The 6,066-nt window shown below is 38.3% G+C and overlaps 1 long non-coding RNA gene across 1 annotated transcript; it reads right to left on the bottom strand.

Moving 5' to 3' along the window:
• Positions 1 to 846: 846 nt before the first annotated feature.
• LOC134300035 (uncharacterized) lies at positions 847 to 5,783 on the bottom strand. Its single transcript, XR_010007294.1, has 4 exons — positions 5,731 to 5,783; positions 4,947 to 5,127; positions 4,201 to 4,220; positions 847 to 1,865 (listed from the first exon to the last, which is right to left on the bottom strand). It is a non-coding gene; the product is annotated as an uncharacterized LOC134300035 (long non-coding RNA).
• Between the last annotated feature and the right edge of the window lie 283 nt (positions 5,784 to 6,066).

A 6,066-nucleotide genomic window follows, 5' to 3' on the forward strand; every position in this document is an offset into this window, starting at 1 on the left:
GACCCTCACACGCCCCTCCATCAGTGAGCCATCACTGCCCTCATCTGTTACCTAATTGATTCAGAAAACAAAATAGGTGGTAAATGGTATTCAAGTATTTTTTTCACACTTTTTTACTCTTTTTTTACTTTTTTTGAACCAGACACTAGTAGTATGTGCAGAGGTGAAGTGCGTTAGCCCAGCGGTCCCCAGATTTTTTGCAGCTTGGACCGCTGTCATATAAGATATAATTTCACGGACCGGCAGGGGCGGGAGGATTTAAAATAGAATAACTATAGAATGGAAAATCAGTGTGAATCCTGAGCTTTTTTCGATGCAATGAGACGCTTCTCCCACCTAGTGGTGATTGGAGACAATAACACCCGAAGAGTTTTGGAAATTTGATTGCTCTTGTAGCGATCTCTAATTACTTATTCTTTCTGTGCGGCTTGGTAATAAATGACCCACGGACCGGTACCGGTCCGCTACCCGGTGGTTGGAGACCACTGCGTTAGCCCACTACTGCTGACATCTGGGGATCCAGGGTTCGAATCTCAGTGGTGCTTTCGGCCAGTAAGGTGTCTGTGAAGGTAAATGGATGGCTGTAACTGCTTAGCCAATGAGAAATGGACTTGGCAGTGCACTCTAAGTGCTGGTCCCAAGCCCAGATAGAAATAGGAGGGTTGTCTAAGGACAGAAGGGCATCCGGCATAAAAACAGTGCCAAGTCTGGTATTTTGTGGTGACCCCTTAACAGGAGAGAAGCTGAAAAAAACTCTTCTTTGAACTGACACATTCACAACAAGAGATAAAATTCTAAAATAAATAAAAAGCAAAAAATATATATGTTATATGAAACATTCTTTACCTTTTAATATACAAAACCAACGGCGGCAATAAAACATCTAAAATTTCAAGTGCATCTTTGGTGTGCTAAAGTAGTCAGCAGTCTGAAAACACGATGGGTTTGTACAGTAAGTCAAGCAGTGCTTTCATTTCTCACTGTCAATTATTGTCTCAACTGTTTAGCATTAAATTACAGGAATACACCAGCGTTTTACAACCAACTCTGTCTAGCGCATGTCCAGTGTACGACTGATTACCACAGATGTAAAGTCTACCATGTCGCCCTGAACTAAAAGAGGTTTAGAGGGCAGCTGTTGGAAAATTTAATAATTATTTATAATAAGTGGGCTACTCTTTTTATGAAAAAGGGAAAAAAAAAGTGTAACACTTAACACACATGTAGTTAACAGTCGGAAGTTTGTGGACACCCCTCCTAGATATTAAATTCAGATGTTCCGGCTGTATATTCTAACCAAACAATGATGTATTAATTAAAATTTTTAGTTCATTTTAACCCTTTTTCTGTTCTGTGCTCGGAAATAACTTTTCTATTTATTTTCTACTAACATACCTGTAGAAAAACACACTTGTTACATTTGATAACCTCTGTCTAGTCATTGTTAAGCCCTAAATCATCAGGATAACATTGCAAATCAATAACATCATAACATAAAGAAAACACATTGCATAAAGAAAAACAAACAAAAATTGCAAAGAAAGTCCGCAACTTTTAGCGATGGGACTCTGGTGACAGGTTTGGTTAGATCTTGTCCATGGTTTTAATGTGGAGGCCATCCAAAAGCCATTTTCCTGTCGCAGGTCATATGGGTTTGAAATGTGAGTACAGTGCAGTTTAATGACCAACCTCTCTTCTCTTTAGTTCTCCTCTCTTCTCCTCTGCTCTCACGATGATGCTGATTCATCTTCATTTGGCATAAAGTATGGGTTTTCATGGCCTAGCGATGCGGAAGAATTGCCCGATGCATTTTTGCCCTTAAATGTTGTCATGTCACTCAAGGGCATGATGTCGTAAGAGCCCATCTGAAAGAAGAGCAGCAGGATGTATTAGCCACAGCAGCACCAACAGGACTCACCCCTGGTTGCACCAACTAGTCATTATGACCCCATTTATACTTGGACAAAACAAAGTGCTGGACTGATTAAAATAATTGAATTGATTGTGATAATTTGTGGTGATGCTAATAGTGGTTTTAGGATTTAATCAGATGATTTTGTGACACTGTGTTACAAATTACCCAGACAATCAACGTGTTTGTAAATAAGCCAGAACGTACAGCACATATGGCTGAACGTATGTGGACACCTGAGCATGAGCTTGTTGGACATTCCATTCCTCAACAATGGTCATTGTTAAGAATGGCCAATGCCCCCCAAACCCCAACACAAAGCCTCCTCTTCTGGAAAAGCTTTCCACGGGATTTTAAAGGTTTTGTGAGCAATTGCGTACATTTACAATATAATCAATTATTTGTGATGTCAGGCACAGGCACATTCAAGGCTCACAATTGACATTTCAATTTCTTCCAAAGGTCTTCATTGGGGTTAAGGTCAGGTGAATTTATTCCACATCAAACATTTCACTGTGTCTTTATATAAGAGGGTTCTTCAAAAAGTTTCTGCACTTTTTTAAACTCTATTTATTAAGAATTTATACACTTTTCTACATCGTCACCTTACAATGCAACTTTTTAATGCCATCAGCAACAAATGTTTTTTGGTTGACGCATAGCTGCTGATGCACCGCTGCTTTCACATCATCATCACATGAAAATCTTCTTCCTCTTAAAGCTTTTTTGAGCATCCTTGGTGCTAAATCCGGACTATAAGCATCTCTCTCAGTCTCTCAGACACGACCGATTACTCCTCCTCCCACCCTCACCGCTTTCAACCAAAATATAAAAGTGTGGAAACTATTTGAAGATCCCTCGTATACATCATTTTGTCCACAGGGGTGCAGACATGCTAGGTCAAGAATGGGCCCTACCCAGCCTGTTGCCACAAATTTAGAAGCATGTAATTAATCTAATATGTCAACGTTCAAGTCTTAAGCTTAGACATATCCTCTTAGACATATTCGCTTGGTGTAGTGGATATAAGTTCCCTGAGCTATGACCTGTTTAGCAGTAAAGACCTGTTGATGCAACCAGCCACATTTGTCTCATCTGTCACCCTTTTAATAAAAAACATTATATCCCCCATGCCCATACATACACCCATCATGCAGTAAGATTACTAAATAAACACCCCATTAATAAAAGCTCAGTTGGTTTATTAATAGCACAACATCCCAAAAAGTGCATAATCCAAAATGAAATGCTTTTTAACTTGGATTAAAAACTCCTGAATAGCTGATTGGCCCAGGAGTAAGACCCTTAATGTTAATTGCTTGTATTGTAAGTTGCTTTGCAATAAATTCAATTATGCTATTAAAATTGCTTGTGTGCATCAGTAAATATTTTTTCTCTGGTTACTTAGACTTATTGTTTAAGTATAAATGCATTCTGTTAGTTCCCATATAAACGTTCCCGTTATACCTTTTAAGATAATGAAAACAGCAAAAGGTAGAAAAAATGTAAGATTATGATTCTGCATGTTGAATACATTACAGCCAAAGACACACCACCACCACCACCACCACCACCAGCCATACATGCAAACCCAGCACCACTGGACTGGACCCGATAGGAGAGGGGTGAACGGGTAGGACCTTACCTTTCCTCGTAACTTCTAAAATGGAGGGAGTGACGGACATGCAAGGCAAAGCAGGACGGGCATCACATGCACATCATTAAGACACACACACAAACAGATTTAGGGTTTACTCAAAAATAGGATTTTAAAAGCATTATAGGATCTAAGCAGAGAAATAACGTGAAACATGGAGGTTATACAGGATAACTTAATTACTTTAAGCGTATAGATGTTAGTTCTAGCACAGTGCAACAGACAATGAAGGTGGGTTTGTGTTAGACTATAACAGAGGTTCTCAACCTGTAGTCCATGGCACATTAAATACAGTCAAAATGTGTACAAAATTCATTCCTTAAATACTGACAGTTGTGTTGCAATGCATTTGCTAAAAAAGTTGAGAATCACTGCTCTATAACATCCATTTATGTGTGCAGTAACAGTACACATCAGTTACACTCGGTGGAGTGATTTTCCACCCATGCACCTCTTATAAGTATCAGTATCGCATGTGGAATTCAAACAATAAGGATCACAGTTATAATCACATTCACAGTGGGTTAAAGATACAAACATATGCCAGTGTTATGATGGTCTTGTTAATTAGAAAGTTTAACCAGGTGGTATTTTGGAATTTGTGTCTCAGCTGTACATGCAGATTACTCACTGATATTTGTTGCGTGGGAACTGTAGAGATTTATAGGCAGGAAGACTATTTTAAGACACGTTTAAGTGCAGAAAACAATAAAAGTAAACCATTCACAGTGTCCACGATTATGATTAATCCATACCTAAATGTCAAACGTTTATTCTGGATGGTAAACTTAATTAAACTGTAAACAGCTGTACAAATCCAAAGCTCAGTTTTCCCTCAAAAAGGGACAGAACCTGTAAGGCAGACGAACACTCGAACCTGGACTGATTTATTACACAACAGCTAACAGTGCAGAGGCTGTTAGGTGCTTCCCTGAAACACAATGTCAACCAGTTACGCTTTTTACTGGACTGCATGAATCAACAGCTCGATGAAGAAGACAAGAATGGCATCCATCTTTCCGAAAAAGTAGGGCCAGTTCTGCTCTTTTGGAGTACCAAAGACAGGAGGCATGAACAGGATTTTAAAGTTTAGATGTCAGGGTAAATTCTTACAACATCAGCTCTGATTGGGAGCTTTGGCTACATTAAATTCATCAGTGTAGCTTAGAGACTATAGTGCTTCCATTTAGTAGTCCGTAACAGAAATGACTCTTGTCCTGCAATATTTTGGTCCTTAGCATGAAGGCTATTTCTGCTCTGAATAAATGAACCCGCACTGAACGGTAGTATAACTGTCAGCATTTATATTATTAGCCTCAGTCTATAGAAAAGGTTTTAGCGCAAGCTTTTACCAAAAAAATAAAACAAAGCATTTACCAGTCCATTGCTGTTCTTCTTTTGAGCAGGCGCGGTCGTCTCTGGAGCACTGGGTTCATTATTAGGGTTGGTGTTGAGAGAGGCACGAGGGATGGGTGTGATGACGCCCTGATAGGACCAATACTGTAAGTCGTCTGGAGTGTAAGTACTACTGGAGTAGGCTGCGTGTTTATTATTTCCCCTGTGCGGACACAAATAAACAATCATTATATTATTTTAGCTTTTGTACCATGTTTTCATTGAAATTATTCTGGTTTAAACTCATTGCTAAGACTTTTTACTGCACATTTGACCCAAGTTTTTCATACAGGGAATTGGACCAAATGTTCCAGTTCAGGAGTGGTATTTTTTATATTATTATAAATATTGCACTAGATTGATGTGTTCTGTGTGATGCTTGTAATTTTTGTGAATTGCTGCTGTAACACTGCAGTTTCCCTTTGGGGATCAATAAAGTAAGTAATCAATCAATTAGTCTGGATGGTGCTAGCAGCACAGTTAACTGGGGATTATTTATACACACTCCACCACACAATATCCAACACCAAGCTTTTAGACAAACCTTTAAGACTTAATAAAACATAAAATAATCTAGTATATTTAAATTATCATTTCTCACAGACTATAGTCTTATTTTATTAGATTTTCTTTAACAACATGTTGATATATTGTCAATTATGGCTAAAATAACAATTAATAAACAATATATTAAGCTGTCTTGAAACTAGAAACACGTCTAAGTCAACACACACGGTGGTTCTCTCACTTTAGTGTTTGTACTTACTTGCAGATCAGACAGTAGATAAGCAGAGCCAGGAGGGAGATGAGTAGAAGTGCACCTAATACAACAGCCACCACCACCAGTGCCAACAACGACGCTGCCACAGACAAACACAGTGTTCAGCTATTTAATATCTTACCATACACTAAAAATGAATGCAGATTAAAAGAAAATAGCCTTAATACAATTATACATGTAAAAACAGAAGGTTTATACTCAGTTGCCAGTAAAATAAGACTGTTCTTTATTTAGTATATAAGCTAGACACTAACACTGAGTTTAGGGTAATGGGTAAAATGTTAGGGATGCCAATTTATATAAGTAAATATTCTAAGGTTC

The sequence above is a fragment of the Trichomycterus rosablanca genome, chromosome 22 (assembly GCF_030014385.1).
Source record: "Trichomycterus rosablanca isolate fTriRos1 chromosome 22, fTriRos1.hap1, whole genome shotgun sequence".
Taxonomy (NCBI): Eukaryota; Metazoa; Chordata; class Actinopteri; order Siluriformes; family Trichomycteridae; genus Trichomycterus; species Trichomycterus rosablanca.